Source organism: Salmo salar, chromosome 18 (assembly GCF_965601325.2).
Source record: "Salmo salar chromosome 18, fSalSal1, whole genome shotgun sequence".
Taxonomy (NCBI): domain Eukaryota; kingdom Metazoa; phylum Chordata; class Actinopteri; order Salmoniformes; family Salmonidae; genus Salmo; species Salmo salar.
Genome location: NC_138308.1, coordinates 27,352,560 through 27,378,613, shown reverse-complemented (window position 1 = coordinate 27,378,613; position 26,054 = coordinate 27,352,560). Strand labels below are relative to the sequence as shown.

Sequence of the window (26,054 nt, the reverse complement as noted above, 5' to 3'; positions counted from 1 at the left end):
CACTGCCATTTGGTTTGTTCTTCTATGGACATCCAGGAAATGTGTACAGAATCCACAACTTCACATTCCAAAACATCCATTCATGATATTTTACAGATCAATGGTCAACCGGAACTGTGGAGAGAGTGGGTGTAGAAGTATTCATCCGTTTATGACCTTCAAAGCCGATGCCTTTAATAAGCTTGTGGGAGCGGGCGCTCTAGGGAGCTGGCTGTTTCCGCAATAAAGCATTCTATGAATGTCATACTGGTACACACCCTCTGGTCCTGGAGGTTCACACGTCCTAAATCAACATTGAAACAAGACCAGTATGTACATTGAAATAAGACAAAACGAACAAAAAATGCGTCTTCATTCTTAATGTGTTTGTTTTAAAGTTTCATTAAAACAATTAATGTATGCAGAAAGAAACAATTTCCTGTTTTTAAATACATATCTATTGATTAAAGTTGTCTTAGTGCATACATATGTATATATCCTTACATCTGTGTACAAACAGACATATTTGTAATTGAAAATTTCTCTGAATGAGTTGGATATTTGAATGTCAAAAGTTGTTCGTGGAGTGAGGTGGGTGTGACCAACTGCGAAAGAAAGTGTCACAGTTCAACTCCAAAGCTATGAATGACTGCAGAACTGCAAACGCCTAATGTTCTTGTACATGAAGAGGCAGGACTGAGATAAGTTAGGGACACTGCTTGGTCCGTTTTAGGACTTTTGCCAACGTCGAAATAACTTTTGGTCAACAATGAATAATTCAACCAACTTGTTCCTGTGCTAGCGCAAACCAGAAATCTTCTGCACTACTTATAATAATGGGTAAGTAGTGATTACATACGAAATAACCTATTTGATATGTTTTAGTTAGTGACTTGACATAAACAAATAAAGATATAACGAATATTTGACATATTACAGTTTGAGGAAGCTATACAGTAATACTTTAATGGAAATATAAGTACACACAAGGGCCTATTAGGGTGCAATTAAATGGGTGCAAAAATACTAATTATGTACATATATTTATGGATACATTTGAACGATAACTTCCCTCTGAAATTGACATTTCGGGAAGTGAAGCAAGTTTGAAGCTGGCTGATACATTTTGAAAAAAAATGGAGACTACGAAGCACTCATGCGTAAAGGACGGTTTACAAAGATAAAGGGAAGTATGCGGTGTCAGCGTGAGATAGAAGGCTTGCTTCCTGTTCCTTTTTGTATAAAAGAAAAAAAACTAAGTGAAACTTTTCAAAATCCTGTAGTCTTTGAACCGTTGGAAATCTTACAACGCCATTTGGAGAACTGCCTTATTGCGCACGTTACGCACATTTCATACTTCCATCCAAATTTGAACATAATGCGTGCTCTTTAACTACATTTATATGGGGCCAAGGTTTGTGGTGAGACTACAGTGCCGAGTCACATACTTTCATTGCGGAGTGACAAGAAGATAGGGGGCGTGAGCTATCTAGAATGTTTTACTACCCTACATCCCACGTTTACTGTAGACGGACAGGTATGGTTCATTGCCACTGTATCCTATATCCAAAGTTTACTGTAGATGGACAGATATGGTTCACCACAGATATAAAATGACTGGAAGAGGTGAATGCAACCCCCCTCTATCCCATTCACCTCTGCTCAGATTGGACAGGAGATGACAGGTTGCAGCTAGTTAAAACATTTCCAGGACGCTTAAGCCCTTCAGTGTTACATTTACTCTACAACTCAAAACTCTGGATTTTCCCGAGCTTGAATGAACCAATTTTCTATCTCAGAATTAGTACTCTGGGACTTCCCTCTCTCTCTCTTATATCCATTCATGTGGTTTAAGTCTGGCTCAGTTAGCTCGCTACATTCATCTGATAAGATGTGAATAGAACAGTAATTTCACAGGATAGAGGTCATGGTCCAGAAGACTGTCTATCTTTCTGTACTTGTGGAGCTCTGGTCAGTGCATACTGAAAACACTCAACAGAGAGAGTTGGTGGGGGTTGGAGCTTGTGACGCTACACTGCGTGTACAAAACATTAGGAACACCTGCTCTTTCCATGACATAGACTGACCAGGTGAATCTAGGTGAAAGCTATGATCCCTTACTGATGTTACTTGTTAAATCCACTTCAATCAGTGTAGATGAAGGGGAGGAGACAGGTTAAAGAAGGATGTTTAAGCCTTTAGATAATTGAGACATGGATAGTGTATGTGTGCCATTCAGAGAGTGAATAGGCAAGACAAAATATTTAAGTGTATTTGAATGGGATATGGTAGTAGGTGCCAGGCTCACCGGTTTGAGTATGAACTGCACCACTGCTGGGTTTTTCACGCTCAACAGTTTCCTGTGTGTATCAAGAATGGTCCACCACCCAAAGGACATCCAGCCAACTTGACACAACTGTGGGAAGCATTGGAGTCAACGTGGGCCAGCATCCCTGTAGAACGTTTTTGAAATGCTTTCGACACCTTTAGAGTCCATGCCCTGACGAATTGAGGCTGTTCGGAGGGCAAAAGGGGTTCCTAATGTTTTGTGCATTCAGTGTATATGGTTAACAGTGAAGGCTTGCAACTAAAACCTAGTTTTGTAATGGTAAGTCAGTTTACAATGGCATCCCAGTCTGTTTTTAGTCAGAGGGACTGGTTTCCAGTAAGAACCTGACATTGTACGGCAGAAGAGAAGAGGAAGTGGTGGCCTTGACACTTGCATTCATTAAAACAACGTGTGTAGTGTTGAAATGGCAGTTGGAGTCTGAACTCGTTTGGTTTTAGTATTGTGCTCCAAACTGGTACCAAGACTGGTGGTGCAATAGAGATTGTAATATTCACAACTTGAATAAATCTAATGTTGAGTGTACTGAGTTTAATGTGTCTACAGTTATGGAGAAGAGCACTAAAAGAGGGCTTGTCCAATAGGTATTCAGAAAAGATGATGAAGTGATAGCAGATTGAAATCCTTAATATCATACTTTGGGAACGTACTCAAATCTATTTGAATGAAAATGTTTTCAGCTCTATAAAGCTGTGAAGAGCTCACATCCAGCTGGTGATGCGATATCGGCTACATTAGGTTTTAGTGCCATCTAGTGAACATTTTGAGAGACGTTAGCTTTTCCTTTCCACAATTTTGTAGAGTTATGTCTCTGTCTCAAGGTGGCACTGTTTTCACAAAAACCATGGAAGAGGTTTTCCAATAGTGATGTGAGAACACCTCACTATGGTCAAATAAAAATGGATAATGACACACGTTGTTGTTCCCACTAACACAAACTTTTTCTCGGTTGCTAGCTAAAAGGTAAATTGATACTTTAGTACTTTCTCAAAACTGTCGATACGAGTCTAGATGAAAGTGTAACTACCTTGATAACATTTTATTGTACTGAGCCCTGTGACATTGTGTTGTCAAATCTAGTAACTGGTATACCAGTATCAACATGGTAAAAACACTACAGTATGTTCAGAAGGGGTTCTTTGGTTCAGGTCAAAGGTCATCCTCAGATGTTGGCTGGCTCTCATTCAGGGGAATATGGGAAGTGTGCCATGAAGTCACACCCAACATCCTTGTCTGTCTGAATGCTTCCTGCCTCCCTGCCGGGCGGACTGTGATGGGTAGGGCTAGTGAGCTGCTCTATTCTCTCTGTCCCCTCTGGGATTAGAGGATGTTGACTGTTTGTTTTGTGTCAGGTAGAAGTATTGGCAGGCATTTTCTCAGCAGTGGGGAAGGAAGGGATGAGCAGTGAGAAAGTGTTTCACACTGCCGATTATTATAATGAGGACAGAGACACAGCTGTTGGCCTAATTGTCCTGACAAGGACATTGTGTGTGTATTCAGTATGCACCTGAGGGATTTCAGTTCTCTCTTACTGTGTGAAACGGATCGACCTAATACATATTAGACATACAATTCTTATTGGCCAGTATTGCTGTTGGCAGGTGCATAGTTTTACTTTACCTACAGACTATAGTGATGTAAAATGTGTTAGGGGAGACTAATGTAAACACATGGTCAACTAGGGCTTTAACCATTATGGAATTCTGGGTAACAGTTAATTGTCATACAATTGACCACGGTTATTGTCATAATTATCTTTTTTTTTTATGCAAAAAGAATGCATCTGAAAATTAGCTACAATATACTTAATGAATATAACACAGCTTTGGTGACACCCCGTCTCAAAAACGAATGATTTTGACCAGTTGGAACTTTTGGAAACCAAGTTTTTCCTCCCGACCGTTCTGTTCTACTCATAAAATAATTACTAACTTTAACCTCTTCATGTTAAAATGAAAAACTGCCTTTGGGGAAACTATATTCTTGAGAAAAAAAATCTCTGAGAGGTATAGTGGAGGAGACCCTTAAATGATTCTAGCTCAGGGAGGGATGTCGACCATAGGGCTGGCAAAATAACCGTGGGGGGAGGGGTATGTGCTAGGATAATACTAGCACCCTGTTATGAACAACACTCATCGTTGGTGGTCAGATACACTGCATCACCCAAATAGTACAGTAGTGTTTTTTATGTCTGGACTGTGAAGTTAGGGTTGGAGGGAAAATGTAATGCATGCAGACTCGCCCCCACATGTCAGACATTGAGTAATTAAGCACACAATGAAGAATCGGTCTGTGACCTGGCTGAGAACCAACTCTGTTTAGACTAGAATAGTACTAATCTTGACTCAGTTCCTTTCCTGACTCACAACTTAACCCACAACTCCTGCAGGGCTGTAGAACGGTCCTCGGCTCTGCATTTGATGTCTCTACATTTTCTGTGTTTGATATGTCTCTACATAAAATGTGTTTCTTCAAGTGCAGTCACCAAAACCATCAAGCGCTATGATGAAACTTGCTCTCATGAGGACCGCCACAGGAAAGGAAGACCCAGAGTTACCTCTGCTGCAGAGGATAAGTTCATTAGCGTTACAGGCCTCAGAATAAAATGTAGAGACATATCAAATGCAGATCCGAGGACCATTCATTCAAAGTTGCCACTCTCACATTAAAGTCTTCCTGTAATTCCAGCGTTTTCTGTTTCCCGTGATGGTATGGCTCATTGGCTGTGTGGGTGTGTGACAGAGTATATCTGGAAATATATCTGCTTCCGTAGCAACATGACCAACTCATCTAGGATTGACTCATCTCAGTTGCAAAAGGCCCTTCCTGTGTACCAGACGACAAGCACATTTACAGAAGTACAGAAATAGCTTCTTCTCAAGCCACAAAAAAAGGAGTTTTTACTTCATCAAAAGGAGCCTCTTACAAATAGCATGCCTGTGTAATTTGACAGTTTAAAAAAATATATATATGGTACCAGTCAAAAGTTTGGACACACCTACTTATTCAAGGGTTTTTCTTTATTTTTACTATTTTCTATATTGTAGAATAATAGTGAAGACATAACAACTATGAAATAACACATATGGAATCATGTGGTAACCAAAAAAGTGTTAAAAAATTAAATACATTTTAGACTTTAGATTCTGTCCTTTGGCCTTGATGACTGCTTTGCACACTCTTGGCATTCTCTCAACCAATTTCATGAGGTAGTCACCTGGAATGCATTTCAATTAACAGGTGTGCCTTGTTAAAAGTCAATTTGTGGAATTTCTCTAATTAATGTGTTTGAGCCAATCAGTTGTGTTGTGACAAGGTAGGGTAGGTATACAGAAGATAGCCCTATTTGGTAAAATACCAAGTCCATATTAGGGAAAGAACAGCTCAAATAAACAAAGAGAAATTACAGTCCATCATTACTTTTAAACATTAAGGTCAGTCAATCTGGAACATTTCAAGAACTTTGAAAGTTTCTTCAAGTGCAGTCGCAAAAACCATCAAGCGCTATGATGAAACTTGCTCTCATGAGGACCGCCACAGGAAAGGAAGACCCAGAGTTACCTCTGCTGCAGAGGAGAAGTTCATTAGCGTTACAGGCCTCAGAAATTGCAGCCCAAATGAATGCTTCACAGAGTTCAAGTAACAGACACGTCAACATCAGCTGTTCAGAGGAGACTGTGTGAATCAGGCCTTCGTGGTTGAATTGCTGCAAAGAAACCACTACTAAAGGACACCAATAAGAAGACGAGACTTGCTTGGGCAAAGAAACATGAGCAATGGGCATTAGACCAGTAGAAATCTGTCCTTTGGTCTGATGAGTCCATATTTGAGATTTCTGGTTCCAACCGCCATGTCTTTGTGAGACGCAGGGTAGGTGAACGGATAATCTCTGCATGTGTGGTTCCCACCCTGAAGGATGGAGGAGGAGGTGTGATGGTGTGGGGGTGCTTTACTGGTGACACTATCTGTGATTTATTTAGAATTCAAGGCACACTTAACCAGCATCGCTACCACAGCATTCTGCAGCGATACGCCATCCCATCTGGTTTGCGCTTAGTGGGACTATCATTTGGTTTTTAACAGGACAATGACCCAACACACCTCCAGGCTGTGTAAGGGCTATTTGACCAAGAAGGAGTGGTGGAGTGCTGCATGACCTGGCCTCCACAATCACCCGACCTCAACCCAATTGAGATGGTTTGGGATGAGTTGAACCGCGGAGTGAAGGAAAAGCAGCCAACAAGTGCTCAGCATATGTGGGAACTCCTTCAAGACAGTTGGAAAAGCATTCCAGGTGAAGCTGGTTGAGAGAATGCCAAGAGTGTGCAAAGCTGTCATCAAGGCAAAGGGTGGCTACTTTGAAGAATCTAAAATCTAAAATATATTTTGATTTATTTAACACTTTTTTGGTTACTACATGATTTCATATGTGTTATTTCATAGTTTTATGTCTTCACTATTATTCTACAATGTAGAAAAGAGTAAAAATAAAGAAAAACCCTTGAATGAGTAGCTGTGTCCAAACGTTTGACTGGTACTGTATATATATATATTCCTGCACAGCAGGAAATGCAAACTTATGGTTGAAAAAAGGCTTCTAAAGTTTGTAATTTCCACTTTACAATTTCAGACTTGATTTGCACATACACAAATGTCCATGAATTATAATCCACACTATATTTCACATTTTCCTGTTGCTGCAGGTGTATTTTTTGTCTGTGAGAAACTGGTCAAATGAAGATCATATATCTGTACGTGACTTTACATATAGTATAATCCATGACAGAGCAATATCTATTGAAACACAGAAGGATTCACCATGCACATATCTGTAGAGACCAGAAACAACAGGGATATGAGTCAACAGTTAGATTCTGTGGTGAGATGACTGTGTAGAGTGACATTCTGGATATCTTTGTCTTATAGGCATGGGTATTGGTTAGGGACTAAAATCATGCCCTCAAAATGTCCACCTTATATCTGCTAGTGGTAGAACGCCAGGTATGTTTTTATGAGTTGTCTTCCCTTCTAGAATAATTTCTGGTGTAAGGTGAATAGTGCAACAACAGTAATCAGATCACAATCCTTTCTGTTGAATTAGAAGTCAGCATTTTAAAAAGTTCACATTGACTTGAGTGGAAACAGCCAACCCCCCCTATCCTCCTACACGCAGCAACACTGAGCAAGCATTTCTCAGTCATAATGTCTCTACAGTTTCCGTTTGATTTGTAAAATATACCTCTTTGTACATATACACTGAGTGTAGACAACATTATGAACGCTTGCTCTTTCAATGACATAGACTGACCAGGTGAAAGTTATGATACCTTTTTAAATCTACTTCAATCAGTGTAGATGAAGGGGAGGAGACAGTTTAAAGAAGGATTTTTTTTCAGCCTTGAGACATGGATTGTGTATGTGTGTCATTCAGAGTGTAAATGGGCAAGACAAAAGATTTAAGTGCCTTTGAACGGGGTATGGTAGTAGGTGCCAGGCGCACCGGTTTGTGGCAAGAACTGCAACGCTGCTGGGTTTTTCACACTCAACAGTTTCCCGCGTGTTTCAAAAATAGTCCACCACCCAAAGGACATCCAGCCAACTTGACACATCTGTGGGAAGCATTGGAGTCAACATGGGCCAGCAGCCAGGTGGAATGCTTTCGATACCTTGTAGAGTCTTTACCCAGATAAATTGAGGCTGTTCTGAGGGCAAAGGGGGGGGGGGGGGGCTGATTAAAACAAGCCGTGGCAGGGTTCTGTCCTGTATGTACTAATATACTGTAGCCTGTGTGTGTGGAATGGGACGTCCACCAGCGTGGGAACTGCAGCAGAGGAAGTGTCTGTTTACAAAGGAGCTCCTCAGTTCCCATGGACCCCTCTGAAGGAGAGCCTGGAGGGTTGATCAGCCGCACTGGCCTGGGATACTGGTGATACGGATATATAACATGACCAGAGTGTCAGTAGTCTGGAATACTGATGTATAACATGACCAGAGTGTCAGTAGTCTGGAATACTGATGTATAACGTGACCAGAGTGTCAGTAGTCTGGAATACTGATGTATAACGTGACCAGAGTGTCAGTAGTCTGGAATACTGATGTATAACGTGACCAGAGTGTCAGTAGTCTGGAATACTGATGTATAACGTGACCAGAGTGTCAGTAGTCTGGAATACTGATGTATAACGTGACCAGAGCATCAATGGTCTGGAATACTGATGTATAACGTGACCAGAGTGTCAGTAGTCTGAAATACTGATGTATAACATGACCAGATTGTCAGTAGTCTGGAATACTGATGTATAACGTGACCAGAGCATCAATGGTCTGGAATACTGATGAATAACGTGACCAGATTGTCAGTAGTTTGGAATACTGATGTATAACGTGACCAGAGCGTCAATGGTCTGGGATACTGATGAATAATGGCCAAAGAGTCAATCTCCTCCTGTACTCTACTATCATGAGACACTAATATGAGGTTATCGCTATGACGGAGGCAGTATATGCACACACGCACGCACGCACGCACGCACGCACGCACGCACGCACGCACACACACACACACACACACACACACACACACACACACACACACACACACACACACAGATGTCCAATTCAGAGGTCAATTTCATATCACATCCAACCCCCTCAGGTTGGGAACACACACTCTCCCACACCCAACCTTCCCGGAGAACTTGACCAGTCATTAGGGGAGTTATGACAGGCATGCAGAGATGGGAAGTGGTGGTTTTGGTGACTCAGCTAAGACATGAGCGAATCTGTTCTGCTAGCTGCTCACTCTGTTTGTGCTCTCTCTAATGTATCTGGATATCTGTGGTGCACCTGGTTGGGGGTGCTGTGTGACTGGGGCATTCAGCTATGTGTGGGCAGGGAAAGAGTTTCACTCAGTGTGATGAAACTGGCCCATTTCTGATGGATGGAGTCTGTCTGTTGTTCTTTGTTTTCAGAGGGTTTGGGTTCTGAAGAGGACCAGGAGTGAGTGAATGGTAAGCATATGCTGGGTCATCCATGTTCGAGTGTCGTTTGTGTTGTCAATGTCTTTAGTGTCTGATGTTGTTCCTACTATCACAGGGTGTAAAGCCATGCAAGTTTGTGGAGACATTGAGACCTGATGAGAAATAGAAATGGATCACTCATGGACGTTGGCTAGGTTAAATTATATAGAAAGGATGTCCATAGGCGTATTACCATTTCAAATGATTGAGCTAATGTGTGAGTTGTAATGTCTGCTACCTGCCAAACTGAACCACAAATTGTTGCATTTGGAAGACTTCCAGTAACTTCCAGACTGACTGGACCAACATGGCATAATGTATTGATTGGAGCTGAATTTGAATTGAGGACTGTTGTCTCCTGGCATGTTTCACATCTACAGTAGCCTACTTTTTAAGAAGTCTCTACAATTGAAGAGTTTGGAACATAGTTTCATGTAGTTTCATTTCTAAATACTGTTGCGCTTCTTGTTAAGCTGTAGTCACCATCCTGTTCTGAACATGCCCAATGAATCAGTAATAGGCATATTGAAAGCAGAAGTGGAATCCATTTTATTTAACACTTGACATGATCACCTAAATGTGTCCATGACCAAGATATGGTTCCTCTTCTACTCAGTCAGTTTGGCTGTATAATCAAAAAACACGTGAAACATGCACAGTCTTTAAAGGTCCAATTCAGCCGTTTTTATCTCAATATCAAATCATTCTGGGTAACAATTAAGTACCCACTGGGCACACCACGTTATTTCAACGCAGAGATTTGGCTGATGTTTGATTGCGATGTCAATCAATGAGATTTCAACCTTTATTCACCCACTCAAAAAGACAGACAGAAGTTTGTTGAATTCCATCTAAATGCAGTTTAAGTTGCAATACAATGTCAGATATTTTGTATTAATGAAACAACTTAATATGTAGTCACTGTGCTTCATCTAATAGCACAACCAAATGACCTGGAGTGCTGTTGAGATTACGTTAAAATACATGGTGTAAGTGATGATTGGAGATTCTGAGCAGATTATTAGGGCAATTGTGAAGCTCTCCACAGACCTGCGACCTTTGCATGCTATCTTGAACATGATTATATAAGAAGACATTTATACAGGGGAACCTCAAAATGTGGCCGTGGAAGTGTTACACATTTTAAGGTTGAATAACGACTGTTACATTAGTTTGTAAGATAGACTTAACTTTAGGCTATTCACTGTATAACAAACATATTATTGAATTGTGTTTGGTTGACGATGCAGCATTTAAAGGATATCTAATGCTTGTATAGTTTCATCTGAGCCACTGGTTTAATCCTATTCTTGAACTTGTATTTTTGGATTAGTTGGAGATGTGAATCCAACATATCATTTGTTAACTTGTCAACAAGTTAATAGGCTATTTACTGTATTGCAAAAGTGTAATTTAGTTGTGTTAGGTTGTCAACGCAACCAAATATCACAATTTAAAGAACATGTGTCTTTTGTGCCACTGACTTAGTCTGGCTGTAATTCCAGTTTGTCTACAAATTAATAATTCATATGTTGGATTCACGTCTCCATCTCAAGCAAGATTCAAAATTAAGAATAGGATTAAGCCAGTGGCTCAGATGAAACTATACAAGCATTAGATATCCTTTAAATTCTGCGTTGTCAACCAAACACAATTCAATAATATGTTTGTTATACAGTAATACAGAATAGGACTAAATCAAATCAAGCTTTAACTTCGATTTTTGGTTGAGATGGAGACGTGAATCCAACATATGAATTATTAATTTGTAGACGAACTGTAATTAAAGCCAGACTAAGTTAGTGGCACAGATGGAGCTATTCAAACAGAAGATCTCCTTCAAATGTTGATATTTTGTTGCGTTGACAACCAAACACAATTCAATATCCGGTTTGTCTACAAATGAATAATTGATATGTTGGATTCTCGTCTCCATCTCAACCAAAAAGCTAAGCTAAATAATAGGACTAAATCTAGTGTAGTTAAACTTTGTCTATTTTTAGTTGAACCCTGGGTTGAATTGAAATAAAAGCTGTTGATGACTTTGTAAATGCTATATATCCCTAAACAGCATAATTGATGATATATGACTTATAAAGTATATTTACATTTCATTTGCTCTGTTAAAACTACCCTTTGAAATTACTTTGATAGCAACAGTGAATCTATTGAATTTTTAAGTGGGGGATTCTCAACAGTCATTCTCACAATATCACATTGGTAGTAGTCAGTGACAAATATAAAAGCTAAGCAGGGCTGGGCTTGGTTAAAACCCTGGAGGTGCTGCCCAGCCTATAATATTTTTTTCTTTTGATAGTGCATATAACATTGAAGATCTGACGTTGTTTCAAATGTGAAAATTCAACATATTTTATACAAGGTTTGTCTATGTTGAAAATTGGTTACAATGACAACTTAATTCTGTGGACTTTTTTCAAATCCAATGTATTTTCCACGTAGATTCCATATCACAATACGTTGACAAATTACGTTGAAACAATATTGATTTAACCAGTTTGTGCCTGGTGGGTATTTTACTGTGATTGTTTTCAATCAAAAAGCTAAAAAAGAAACAAAAATTGCTTCTTAGCAAGATACATTTCTCAAGCAATCATTTTTCTAGGACTGTCTGGGAGTGGTCTGAGTGGTGAGGGGAAACCTGAAAACTGGCTTTTATTGGCAGAGAGCTTTGGAACTCTCTTTGTTATTGGTCTATTAACTAATTTACCACCTGGTGATGTCTGCACAAACTGGAGTTAGAGCCAGACTGTTTTTGACTGCACTGGGCCTTTAAACAAATGCACCTCATTGGTTGTTTGCTAGATTGATTAACCCAATGTTTTCTTTAAGGCATAGTATAATACAATTCCCCATAATGTATAGTACACATATCATTTCTAATGGAAAACTTTAGTTTAGTGCAAGGAATTGTATAACGATAGAGTCACACTTTATAACCCAAATCAGATGGTTAAGCTTTTGGTTGAAACGGGAAGGATTCTTGGCTGAGGTGTTTTCCATGATATATGGGTCTCTATGGGTAAGAGAATCCCCCACCCTCATTCTGGTTCCACTTCTACTGCACCTATTTACTGTAAATGGAGCGTCTGTTGTGTTGTGTGGTGGGCGTCTGTGAAGTGCTGGTAGTTTTGGTATTATGACCAGGGTGCACACCAAGAGCAGTGCAGCGTGGGTAGGTGAGTGTGGGAGGCTATGTCTGAAATTACTCAGCATTCTGTTACTGGGCAGAAAAAGGAGGCCGCCATGAAATCTGCTTGCCAAGATCAATGTAAGAGCTTAATTTGATCACTCCTTTGTTGAAGGGAATTTTCCTACAGATGAACTTCATGATTTACAAAAATTCACTGAAACCCCGACACTATAACACAGTTATATTAACAATATTGCATTTTTCATGTAGCCTAATTTTTGCCAGGCTATAGCCTAACTATCGATCTAGCAACTTTATGAACTAAAGGGTTCTTTGGCTGTCCCCATTGGAGAACCCTTTTTGGTTACATGTAGAATCCTATTTGGAAAGGGTTTTACATGGAACTCAAAAGGGTTCTACCAGGAACCAAAACAAGGTTCCTGAAAGGGTTCTCCTATGGGGACAGCTGAAGAACCCTTTTAAGTTGTAAATAGCACCTTTTTTTCTAAGAGTGTTAACATTCAAATTCTGTTGCTGCCGGATTCTTTTGCTGTAACATTACTGGTCAAATTAAGGTCATACATTTGTATAGCTACTAGTCAATTAGATTAGTACATTTTGTGATATGACAATCCCTTAATTTGAAGGTAGATAAAGTTTGGTATTACAAACTCATAGTAATTTAGTAATTGCTTTGTAATTGCATAGAATGGAGTTGAGTAGTTTTTGAAATAAGGATTTGTCTTGAAATGTAAGCATATGTGGGTTAGTATATTTCTGGTTATTAGATTTTAATTGGCACAAGTATTTATGCTAGAGGTTAAATACAGTATTTCTTAGCAACCTTAGCAGATGTGTAATGCGCATCTCATTATTACTTTGAAAAACATGTCAGTTATCACGTTGTGTGGGTTTTGTTTATAATTTGTATCTTCTTTTAGAGTGGGCGGTTTATGATTCCTTGTATAGATGATGTCAGATAGAAGATGCATAAATGTCAAGTTAATGTCACGGATGAATATGAGTAGTAGTAGCCAAGTGTCTGGATCCGGAGTGAAATGAGAGTCGTCATGAGTTCTGATCTGAACTCATTGATTAATACCTAAACAATGTGTAGTGAAGAACTTTTCAGTACATATGCATGTGTTTTGTATATAGTAAGATTCAGGAGGCTTCTTCATCGAATACAGGGGAATGTGTGTGTACAAGGGGAAGTGTGTGTACAAGGGAATGTGTGTGTACAGGGGAAAGTGTGTGTACAAGGGAATGTGTGTGTACAGGGCAAAGTGTGTGTACAGGGAAAAGTGTGTGTACAGGGGAATGTGTGTGTACAGGGGAATGTGTGGGTACAGGGGAATGTGTGTGTACAGGGGAAAGTGTGTGTAGAGGGGAATGTGTGTGTAGAGGGGAATGTGTGTGTAGAGGGGAATGTGTGTGTAGAGGGGAATGTGTGTGTAGGGGGGAATGTGTGTGTAGAGGGGAATGTGTGTGTAGAGGAGACTGTGTGTACAGGGGAATGTGTGTGTACAGGGGAATGTGTGTGTACAGGGGAATGTGTGTGTACAGGGGACTGTGTGTACAGTGGACTGTGTGTGTACAGGGGACTGTGTGTACAGGGGACTGTGTGTACAGGGGAATGTGTGTGTACAGGGGAATGTGTGTGTACAGGGGAATATGTGTGTACAGGGGAATGTGTGTGTACAGGGGAATATGTGTGTACAGCGGACTGTGTGTGTACAGGGGAATGTGTGTGTACAGCGGACTGTGTGTGTACAGCGGACTGTGTGTGTACAGGGGAATGTGTGTGTACAGGGGAATTTGTGTGTACAGGGGAATGTGTGTGTACAGGGGAAAGTGTGTGTGAGAGTTTGTTTGTGTAAAATGTTTAGACAAGAATGGTTGTGGTTGAGTTGAAACCCTCAGATTGAAAAGAAAGACTCAACTTGTTTTACTACACCTTGGAGATATACATGTACCTGTAGTAAAACTATAGAATATTTAGTGGTATGTTTTACATTTTGAATAACTTATGTTATTATGTTAAACTCATGTACTCTTAAAACCTGGACTATGGGATTCATTTGTTTTCAGTTGCACTATATTTATTTATATTTATAGCAAGGAATATGATTACACAACAATATGCTTAGTCAACAGTTTATGTTGACAAATACATCAACACAATGTACACTGAACAAAAATATAAACACAACATCAAGCGTTGGTCCCATGTTTCATGAGCTGAAATAAAATATCCACACATTTTTTCATACGCACAAAAAGCTTATTTAGCTCAAATTTTGTGCACAAATTAGGAGTATTTCTTTCTATAATAATGCCATTTTGTGGGCAAAAACTCATTCTGATCGGCTGCGCCCCTGCCCAGTCTTGTGAAATCCATAGATTAGGGCCTAATTAATTTATTTTAATTGACTGATTTCTTTATATGTAACTAAGCAAAATCTTTGAAATTGTTATATGTTGCATTTAGATTTTTGTTCAGTGTAGTTACATTTCTGCTGACTACTTATTGACTCATGGTTGAGAAGCATCATCATCATCATCTCTCTCTAGTCATATGATTGACAGTAATGTTGCTAGTCATATCATTGACAGTAACAGTACCTGAAAGTGTGATTATACTTCATAGCTCCTCAGAGGGGCTCAGTATAATTTTTTATAACCTTTATTTAATTAGGCAAGTCAGTTAAGATCAAATTATTATTTATAATGATGGCTACCAGGGAACAATGGGTTAAATGCCCTGTTTAGAATGACATATTTTTATCTTGTCAGCTCGGAGATCCGATCCAGCAACCTTTCAATTACTGGCCCAACGCTCTAACCACTAGGCTACCTGCTGGTTACTGGCCCAACGCTCTAACCACTAGGCTACCTGCCGCCCCAACGCTCTAACCACTAGGCTACCTGCCGCCCCTACACTCTAACCACTAGGCTACCTGCCGCCCCAACGCTCTAACCACTAGGCTACCTGCCGCCCCAACGCTCTAACCACTAGGCTACCTGCCGCCCCAACGCTCTAACCACTAGGCTACCTGCCGCCCCAACGCTCTAACCACTAGGCTACCTGCTGGTTACTGGCCCAACGCTCTGACCACTAGGCTACCTGCCGCCCCAACGCTCTAACCACTAGGCTACCTGCCGCCCCAACGCTCTAACCACTAGGCTACCTGCCGCCCCAACGCTCTAACCACTAGGCTACCTGCCGCCCCAACGCTCTAACCACTAGGCTACCTGCCGCCCCTACGCTCTAACCACTAGGCTACCTGCCGCCCCAACGCTCTAACCACTAGGCTACCTGCTGGTTACTGGCCCAACGCTCTGACCACTAGGCTACCTGCTGGTTACTGGCCCAATGCTCTAACCACTAGGCTACCTGCTGGTTACTGGCCCAACGCTCTAACCACTAGGCTACCTGCTGGTTACTGGCCCAACGCTCTAACCACTAGGCTACCTGCCACCCCAACGCTCTAACCACTAGGCTACCTGCCGCCCCAACGCTCTAACCACTAGGCTACCTGCTGGTTACTGGCCCAACGCTCTAACCACTAGGCTACCTGCCACCCCAACGCTCTAACCACTAGGCTACCTGCCGCCCCAACGCTCTAACCACTAGGCTACCTGCCGCCCCAACGCTCTAACCACTAGGCTACCTGCCGCCCCAACGCTCTAACCACTAGGCTACCTGCCGCCCCAACGCTCTAACCACTAGGCTACCTGCCGCCCCAACTATAAGGGCATAGCATCATAGCCTATAGGCCTACTGCAGTTGCCTACAGCTTTAACCTGTTACATCCTACAGTATAATGTATTGAAATCTCTGACTTTGTCAACAAACATGACAAAATTGTAGCTACTCTGAAGTGCCGGGTGTCTGTGGTTCTAGAACTGGTTGACAGGTTATAGCCAGTAGATGGCGATAAAGTCCCAGGAAAGTATCCAAGCTCAACGAGTTTTTGCCAATGAAAAGAGCAATTGGACATTTTGTAACACCTCATTCTACTTTTAGTTTTTCTCATTTCAACATGGTCCTAGAATGCAATGATATCAGAGTAAAATATCCTATTTCATATATGCCTAATGTTTTTATATAGGTCTTTATGTAGAGTATCACACTAGAATAGGCCTATATTAAGTTTAATGCAGTAAATTAGTGGTCCCATAACACAGTTTACTCAGCCGCTGTTCATCCGCATTGTGAATTATACAATCGCTACATGTACAGTACCAGTCAAAAGTTAGGACACACCTTCCTATTCAAGGGTTTTTCTTTATTTTCACTATTTTCTACATTGTAGAATAATAGTGAAGACATCAACACTATGAAACAACACATATGGAATCATGTGGTAACCAAAAAATTGTTAAACAAATCAAAATATATTTTATATTTGATATTCATCAAAATAGCCACCCTTTGCCATAATGAGAGCTTTGCACACTCTTGGCATTCTTTCAACCAGCTTCACCTGGAATGCTTTTCCAACAGTCTTGAAGGAGTTTACACATATTATGAGCACTTGTTGGCTGCTTTTCCTTCACTCTGCAGTCCAACACATGCAGAGATCATCAGTTTACAGCGGTTCGAACCAAAACTCTCAAATTTGGACTCATCAGACCAAAGAACAGATTTCCACCGATCTAATGTCCATTGCTCATGTTTCTTGGCCCAAGCAAGTCTCTTCTTATTATTGGTGTCCTTTAGTAGTGGTTTCTTTGCAGCAATTCAACCACGAAGGCCTGATTCACACAGTCTCCTCTGAACAGTTGATGTTGAGACGTGTCTGTTACTTGAACTCTGTGAAGCATTTATTTGGGCTGCAATTTCCGAGGCTGGTAACTCTAATGAACTTATCTTCTGCAGCAGAGGTAAATCTGGGTCTTCCTTTCCTGTGGCGGTCCTCATGAGAGCCAGTTTCATCATAGCACGTGATGGCTTTTGCGACTGCACTTGAAAAAACGTTCAAAGTTCTTCACATTTTCCTCATTGACTGACCTTCATGTCTTAAAGTAATGATGGACTGTCATTTCTCTTTACTTATTTGAGCTGTTCTTGCCATAATATGGACTTGGTATTTTACCAAATAGGGCTGTCTTCTGTATACCACCCCAACCTTGTCACTACACAACTGATTGGCTCAAACACATTAAGAAGGAAAGAAGTTCCACAAAGTAGCTTTTAACAAGGCACACCTGTTAATTGACTACCTCATGAAGCTGGTTGAGAGAATGCCAAGAGTGTGCAAAGCTGTCATCAAGGCAAAGAGTGGCTACTTTGAGGAATTTGCCTAACACTTTTTTTGGTTACCACATGATTCCATATGTGTTATTTCATAGTGTTGATGTCTTCACTATTATTCTACAATGTAGAAAATAGTAAAAATAAAGAAAAACCCTGGAATGAGTTGGTGTGTCCAAACTTTTAACTGGTACTGTATGTACATTATTACCCTGTAATGTGTGGTGCTCTATAGCCTACTTTCTCCTGTGCTGTATGTTTTTCATGCCCAAATAGCCACATTCAAATAGGTCTATCCTTTAACAGAATTATGCACATTTTATGGTAATCTGTTACGCTATCTGTATTGTTATTCTGACAAAACTACAGGCAAATGTTTTTTTTGTCTAAACGAAAAATATCGTACTTTTGCTCACTCAGTGAAATGCCAACATCCCCTCCATAGAAATGTAGTTTCACCGTCAAAATGAGATCCAAGTCATCTTCTTCAAAGTATTTTGCTTACATGATTTTCAGAATATGTGCGATATCAATAAGAATGGTAGATAGGATATAAATCATATTACGTTCTCATACAAAGTATAATTGTGGCTGTCTATTTAATTTGGTTAGTGTGATATCATGGAGTACACTGCACCTTATATGCCTTTTGGAATTCCGAATCGATTTGGAAGTTATTGATGGATCTTACTCAACTAAGCTATTCACGTTTCTTGCTTAGTAATGTAAGCCTAATTGTAAATCATTTTACAAGAGAATATTAAACAAAAATGTTATGAATTGTTCGAAATGTCAGAGATCTATATCTCTGTTGTTTAGGATCTGGGTTCAAATGATCTTGAATTTAAATGATGGTATCTTTGGAATCGTGAACATTTTTGTTTTTTGAGAAAAATGCTCAGTAAACTGACTGAACCAAAGGCTATTGTATTTAGTAAAACATGTAATAATATATTACAACATTTATAATCGAAAACTATGCATGGCATAGTTATTGCTTATTGCTTATGAAATTATGTTGTTTTTTTACTTTGGTAAAAAGTGAACCTTAATATTAGGCTATTTGCACATAATCTATTGATACAGTCCTGCTTATATATCAACTCAGAAAATAACTGTTTTATTTTGCATCCATAACAGCAGTGCTGCAGGTGTTGACCAGACGCCGAAACTATGAGTTTGTTTATTAATACCGCTTCCTGAACAAACAAATCGATCAAATGTCACGGCCTGTGCTGAGGCTTCCTGTTTGATACGGAGGTGATAAGAAAAAACCTTCTCTGACATTTCATTTTGGCTGGGTTTAGAGATGACTATTAGGTGCTCATTATGCAGTTCGTAGCACTTTGGAGTGGTAACCTATTTGAGGTCAATATAAAACACCTATGATATATTTGTTTTTGAAACATGAATACATATTTTACTGGTGAATATGAATCAAATTTCAAATAGAAAGATTTTTTTTATGATCATCATGATTATGAAATATTGATTTAGAAGTACAAATGATTTCCCTCAAAGCATACTGAAATACCAGGGTTTTAATGAAGCAATAAGGCCCGAGGAGGTGTGGTATATGGCCAATATACCACGGCTAAGGGCTGTTCTTCCGCATGATGCAATGTGGAGCGCCTGGATACAGCCCTTAGCCGTGGTATATTGGCCATATACTACACCTCCTCAGGCCTTATTGGTTAATTATATTATACCACAAACCCCTGAGATGCCTTATTGCTATTATAAACTGATTACCAATGAAATTAGACAAGTAAACAAATAAGTTGTGTCATACCCGTGGTATACGGTCGGATTTACCACGGCTTTCGGCCATGTGTATAATAGACAAGGGTTCATTTAAAAAGCAAGACAGGACAAACATGGGTTAAAATGTTGTTGCTGTGCTAACCAGGCTTGATTTGGGAGAACTCAATGACATGTTCTCTCACAGATCTGTAGTCACTGATACAAGAAACACATCTAAAGTTACCGTTGTCATTTCTACCATTATAATTGGTGATGAAGATGTGTTAAAAGTCACACAAGTGTCACCTGTTCCCTTCAGTAAAATAGTTTGATATTGGTCGCTAGTGTTCTGGAGAGTTGTAGCCTACGTCGCTAGAAGCCTATTGGAAAGTTGTGACTGTCCCTTTCTGACTCAACCACCTCCACAGTCTGTGGTTATGGCAATTCATGATGCTTATCCTTTGTCTTTTTCACTTTCAGTCACTGGAAAAAATGTCATAACTTTTAAGAGCTGTTTCCGCATCATGGGACGGACTGCTTTATAAATCAAGCAATACCTTTTGATTTTATGCCACACTCTCCCCATCTCCAACCAAGCTAAATGGTTCCCTCCTGCAAGAAGAAAATACTATGGGTAAATATACACAAATTATTTCAGTCTGGATTTTGTAATTTGTAGTAATTATAGGATTTAGTATTTTTATAAGGGAACCTTTTTGCATTGAATAGTTGCATCCTTGATTAGGCATCGTGCCTCTCTTTGTTGGGCAGCAAGTTTGTTTTTGTGTGTGTGAGCTCGTATCAAGCTCTGACCATCATCCAGTACCTGACGGCAGTGTTTTGACATGTGTCCTTTCTGTACTGGTTGACATGTGTCCTTTCTGTACTGGTTGACATGTGTCCTGTCTGTACTGATTGACATTTGTCCTGTCTGTACTGATTGACATGTGTCCTGTCTGTACTGATTGTTTGGGCATTGCTTGTCAAAACAAGCTGCAGTGTAGAGAGACTGATGGATCTAAGTAATAGACAGCAGAGCTTTAGAATAGCTAAAAGACTACTTCATTGAAATCTCTTTATGGAAATCTGTCTTCATGACAAAGGAGACATTGTGAAAACATGACCTCAGAGGCACTGAGCACTTGGGATATTTAGGTCGAAATAATATAAGCTAGCATAATATGATTCATCTATTTATGATGTGTCCATCCCATTGTCCTACTGTACCTCACATCATCTATTTGTCTATGTGGTGTTATAATCTAAACATATTATCACTTCTATATAGCTTTCTATAATAACTATGTCAAACATGAAGATGCACACGACGTAGCTAGAGTTTCAGTAGGTTTTTTGTGCAAAGGAACAAAATAGATATTTTTAGTCGAGAAAATTGAGGTAAAATATGTGTAACATAAAGTAATGTTATCACCCTTAATGTCTGTTTTTTTTTTAAAGACTCACACTGTAATATTGTCCTTGGGTATCTGACAGATAAATTGTGACATCAAGTGAAAATAAGAGAGTGACATAACTTGGTGATTGAAGCAGATTGCGTCTATGAAACCCTACTTCTGAAACGGTATTGCACAATATACCAAGCTGAGGCAGAGCGAAACTTCAGTGGACTTCCACAATGTAACTATTTGATAGCTGTCTGACTGTGCAATTGTTCACATCTGAAAAAGGAAATTGAACAAGTGTATTTAAGACCGTGTCATATAAATGTGAGATGTTATCATGACAGACCCCTGATGTTCACCATAACAAAACCTGTATGCAGAGTGGTATGGCCGTGAGGCAACACAACAGTCAATATACAAGTAAGCAAGAGACTTAATAGTGGGTCATTCATGTTCTTCAGAACTGCATATTTGTTTTAATTAAAGACATACTGAGATAAAGTCAGGGTTTTATCCACACAGACAAAAGTAATATAACTGCAATACAATAACTTGTTCCAAACCATACCATCACCTAGGGCAGTGAATACACTCCAGCTAAAATTGACGAGACACACTAATTAGAAAGGTCAATGTTGACATTTGCAAAAGAAATCTACCTAAATCAATGTTTCCCAAATCCAGTCCTCAATTAGTCCCAACAGTAGCCCTGGTCAAGCACACCTGATTCAACTTCTCAACAAATCATCAAACCTTCAATCGGTTGAATCAGCTGAGATATGTCCGGGGCAACAACAACAGAAAAGTTGCTGTCGCAGGGTACTCATGGACTGGAGTTGGGAAACACCGACTTAGGTTGATAAAAAGTTTTTATGTCAGTTTTGACCTTTCTAATTGGTGTGTCTGAAGTTAATTTTAGTTGGAGCGTATTCACTGGAGCGCATGCATTATTGCCATGGCATTTAAAGAGAGAATTGAGGACAGGCATGAATGTGACCCCTGACCTTTCAAGGTCATGTTAGTCAAGTCAAACGTTAAATGTCACATGGTGAAAAAATCAGGCCTATGAATTTGCATGCTGATGGTAATTATAATTCTCTAGCACAGTGTAATAGAAACATACATATTACAGTTCATGCACTTCAGGTTTAAAGGACAAATAGACAAGTTCAGAGCTGTCTAGACAGTCCAGATATAATCCACGCAGACCTTTCAGAGATGATTGGTTTATGACACCCTAAAGCTGGACTTCCACTGCTCTAACAGGTTTCAGAGTTAGGCAGTCTGCAGTGTGTATATACAGGTATGTACCACATCATAATACTGTTGTCAACATGGAATCTGATGACTATCAATTTAACAATAGTACAGGACTATGTGAATGAAGCAACAATAACTGAGTTATAACCATATATGATCTTGTGTTAGTGTGAGAGAATGTGTACGGCTCACACAAAAGAGGGGAGATTTGAGCACTGAGCAGTGAGTCGAGGTGCGCGTGGGCTTGTTTTGAATGCACAGATGGCACCAACCAAACACATAGGATGTTGAAATGTCACCCAGAAGTACCAAATCCTCCACAAAATATCTCAGTCTGAATAATAAGGGTGAGCTTTTTGAGAAAACCACAAGCCTTTCTCAGTTTTGTTTTCAGGCGTAATTTGTTTACCTGGAAGTTGGTTATCTTGTTAATGTAACAGTAAAATGCACATTCTTGGAACTACCACCTAGTATCTTCCTTATTCATTTCTGAAAAGTTGCTTTATCACATTTTTCTGAGTCCAATAGGTGATCCAGTGTGTCAGAACATGTAAATTGTGATGTTTAGTCTACCACTAACAACCAGAGAATACAGTAGATGATAACAAATAAATAAACATCCCCTATTAGAGATTCAACTGTAGAAATGATGTACGATACTTTCAATTATCTACCGTACAGTATTCAACCTTTTGTTGCTTATACTGGGGGGATTTAATGGAATTACAAAGAGGGGGTCTATAATATGTGTGTGTGTGTGTGTGTGTGTGTGTGTGTGTGTGTGTGTGTGTGTGTGTGTGTGTGTGTGTGTGTGTGTGTGTGTGTGTGTGTGTGTGTGTGTGTGTGGAGTTAGAGAGTGTGTGTGTGTCAACACTCCTACCTGTGGTTGTGTGTGCTACATGACATTTGGGTTGCTCCTAGCTAGACTGTGTGAGGCCTGCAGACTCTAAACGGCTTTCACTCAGGGACAAAATGTCTGCTGCACATGAGGAACATACTGTACCTCAGTCCATGTGATGGAGTCTCTCACTCTACAGTGTTCAGAAAATATAACATGAATTTACTGATGGCCAGAATGGTCTGATTTGTGTGTAATGAAAATGCTCAATTTTAAAGGCACATATAAATGCCTTTATGAGCTTAGTACAAGTGTCATAACCCATCATAGAATATAATCTAAGGTTGTATGTATCACTGTTTAAATTTGTGTTATCATTTGAGTCTTTATAAACAAGCAATACATAGCATAATATGTTCATTTCTCATGGACTTCAGTCCTTGAATCCATAGCTTTGTTTACTAAACAAACTGGCAATGTCAAGCTGTTGAAATTGTGCCTGGTGTCCCAGTTTTCACCTGTATGCAAATGCATTTCAAGTTACAGTCCAACTATATATATATATATATATATATATATATATATATATATATATATATATATATATATTCAGTCAAATATCCTGTTTAAGTAAATGTCAGAATCTGATGAGGTTAATGTTGCTTTCAGATGGTGGAAGGAGCTGGCTTTTGTTTACGTTATGTGTCACCATGGAGGCTATAGTTGACCTTGTGAAACGTTCTCTGTGGTAAATCTACTCAGATCATTTTCTTATTCGTGTGAGTTTCAGTATTGATCGTTGGGGTTCGTTATTACGTAGGACTGACTGACCTTTATCTCCAGTGCCCAATATCAACCTTCTCTCTAAGAGCGCTTTTAGATTGGAACCAGTTTGAAGAGACCTACATTTAACTTGAATCTATTTACCTTTTGATCATTTTACAGATCATGGTAATGTCATGCTGTTTTCAGAACACTGAGGGAATTCCATATGGGACAGTAATTCTGATCAAGTTTGTTTAAACAACTCTAAATTCACATTTTTAAACTGCAAGTGTTGTATAGTTCAGCGGTCCTGTCTTTTCTCTAGCTTAATATCTCTATCGTTCTGTGTCTGTGACAAATAGAAAGGGGGGAAAAGACTCGGCAAGTCTGCCCACGGCTCAGAAATCCTCTCAGTTTAACCACGGAACGCATCAAAGAAATGCTCTCAAAACCTGTCCTGTGTCATCTGACTAATTGTGATAGTAAAAATGCACAGTAAACCCTATGTTTAGTTTTTTACAAGCACCGTCATGTTTTCTGTTGAATACAGAAATGGGTCAAATGATCTGTTTACTGCAAGAGTCGTTTATTCGATTTGGAAACAAGTTCACACTTAACAAACACAGTGAAAATTGTTGACATAAATCATTGCTTGTCTTTTAAATGTATAATTTTTTATGAATCACAACAAATTGCATTCTATGAAAAACTTAAGTATTTGTTATTTTTGCTAAAGGCCTCAAAGTTCTTGTTAGGCCTCAACTTTTCTGAGTGTTTATTAGTATGTCAAAAGTTAACAAAATCTGCATCAGTTAAGACATGTAATTGTGTAATAAACTGTAGTAGCTCATTAATATTGTAACCTATTTGTGATAGACTTGTTTTTATATAAATAAATCTAGAAGTCATTCTGAAACTATGATAGATGGGTTGATAATATTACATATTGTATGCTTCGGGGAAATCTGCCTTATGAAATGTTCTTTCACAACCCACTCTGTTTCCCACTCAGTTTCCAGAATCTTTAACCTTTTCAGCAACAACAAATGCCTATCAAAAAAACAAGTGCAATATATTTTTAGGCTCTATTTCTTTGTCCCCAGAGACATGTATTATTGATGGAAGTTATTGTTTTACTAAAGAATGCATGGTAATCTAAAGTATACCTCAACCATGCAAACGTAGACTTAGTTAATTACAAATGAGTTTAAGACGATAGTTGTACATTTCTAATACATTTTTGCTTGCTTTAGCCAGTATTTAAGTATGACAAAGTTTATGAAGCGTATTTCCTGTTTCGCACTGGTACAGCGTGGTTAAGTGTAATATTTTGTACTTTGTTGGTTTCCAATAATATTTAGATGACTCCATAGTATAATTTAATTGTACATAGTTGAATGTTTTCTGTATTAGTTGGATGTACTTAGTTTTAGAATCTGGACTACCTGCTTTCATGACCATAAAGAGGGCCCATTACAGATTACTTGTGTTATTTCTTGTTATCGTTAATGAAGTGTATACAGTATTTATCCTGTATTGTTGTGATGGCTGTCACTTTGCTGTACAGTATAATGTGAGTGAGTTTGTTTCAAAGCTCAGAGACCTGTAACTCGTTTCACCTGTCCATGCCTCTTTAGCTCCTCAGGTTTCTACTAGTCAGCGTGTGGTTATTTCTGTGTGAGTATTGCTCTTCAAGTCCTTTATCCACTTATCATTTGGTAGCCCAACTGTAACATTTTGCAATTCAAAACAGAAATCTTTCCTATTTGCATACATATAACCTCTTGATTAAGCTTGATGCTGTGCTGTCCTGTATGTTATCCTGTATGTTGTCCTGTATGTTGTCCTGTATGTTGTCCTGTATGTTGTCCTGTGTGTTGTCCTGTGGGCCGATGTTGTCCTGTATGTTGTCCTGTGTGTTGTCCTGTGTGTTGTCCTGTAGTGTCCTGGGTCCTGTATGTTGTCCTGTGTGTTGTCCTGTATGTTGTCCTGTATGTTGTCCTGTATGTTGTCCTGTATGTTGTCCTGTGTGTGGGAATGTGTTTTTCTTCAAATGGACACTGGCCATTTGTATCTGTTGTCTATAGTTTTGATGGGGATATGACATCTAAGTCTCATATTGGAAATCCTTGTAAAACATGGGCCTGATGTAATATGCCCTATGTATCTCAACAGACACAGGGCATGGCTAATCAATGTGTGTGTGTATATTTTAGGATTTGTTATATGCTTTGTTAAAAAGAAAAGGAAAGTTGAAAGTAGAAACATTACAAGATTTGGACTTGTTCT

The 26,054-nt window shown here is 39.4% G+C and overlaps 1 long non-coding RNA gene across 3 annotated transcripts in view; it reads left to right on the top strand.

Moving 5' to 3' along the window:
* The first annotated feature begins 586 nt into the window (after positions 1–586).
* Positions 587–26,054, top strand: part of LOC106577107 (uncharacterized) — a 65,243-nt gene continuing 39,775 nt past the window's right edge. For 2 of the 3 annotated variants that reach the window (XR_014381368.1, XR_006760350.2), the window contains exon 1: positions 587–819. This is a non-coding gene — a long non-coding RNA (uncharacterized LOC106577107). Of the gene's footprint in view, positions 820–19,979; positions 20,134–26,054 lie in introns of all 3 variants that reach the window. The other variant, XR_006760351.2, reaches the window with a different exon arrangement.